Here is a 1,061-nt window from a genome sequence, read left to right on the forward strand (position 1 = left end):
CTGTAACGTTATTTGATCTTGTTATAGTTCTTCATCTATAACTTTTTTCCCCTCCTCATCCTCCTTTTTCTTCCTTGCCTCCTTTATTCCACCTCTTCGTGCTCGTCTTCTTCTCTCTTTCCCCTCTGTTTCTTCCTTATTTCCCTTCCTCTCCTCTCTTCATCTTCCTCTTCCTCACACCCTTTTCATCACTTTTCCTCTCTCCACCCCTTCCCTCTCTCCAATCTCTCTTATGCTCCCTCTCATCTTTCTTCCCTGTCCTCTCTCTTTTCTCCTCCTTCCCTTCTCTCTCTTCATCCTCTCTCATCCCTTCCCTCTCTTCCATGTCTCTCATCCCCTCCCTCTCTTCTCTCTCTTCTCTTCCCTCTCTTTTCTTCCTCTCATTATCCTCTTCCTTTCCCTCTTCCCCATCCCCACTTTTTCCCTCTCCACCATCCCCTCCCTTCCCCTATCCTACCTACCCACCCTTTCCCTCTCTCTTATCCCCCTTTCCCTCTCCCCCATCCCCTCCCGTTCCCTCTCTCCTTCCCTCTCCCCCGTCCCCTCCCATTCCCTCTCTCTTTCCCTCTCCCCCATCCCCTCCCGTTCCCTCTCTCCTTCCCTCTCCCCCATCCCCTCCCGTCCCCTCTCTCCTTCCCTCTCCCCCGTCCCCTCCCGTTCCCTCTCTCTTTCCCTCTCCCCCATCCCCTCCCGTTCCCTCTCTCCCATCCCTATCTTTCCCTCTCCCCCCTCCCCTTCCCCTCCCTTTGCCTCTCCATGCAACAAAGGGACTCGATTTCACGTCATCGCATCGCCGGTTTTATGCACGCAAACATATCGCTCGACAAGGAGCATTGTGGGTCCATGCAGTTATCATGCAGTCTGTCGGAACCTCCCGCGTCATGCACGAGGTTCGAAATCTTGTGAGTGATGTTCACTGATTCCGAATTTATTCATGTGGTGGATGCATGATTTCTAAATTTGCCTTTTTTCGAGGAAGATGTTGGGGTGAATGGGGGACGTTGCGGGGGAGAGGGGAAGGGGGTGAGGGGAGAGAGGGGGAGGGCAGTGATTGACATACA

Source organism: Penaeus monodon, chromosome 22, assembly GCF_015228065.2.
Source record: "Penaeus monodon isolate SGIC_2016 chromosome 22, NSTDA_Pmon_1, whole genome shotgun sequence".
Classification (NCBI taxonomy): domain Eukaryota; kingdom Metazoa; phylum Arthropoda; class Malacostraca; order Decapoda; family Penaeidae; genus Penaeus; species Penaeus monodon.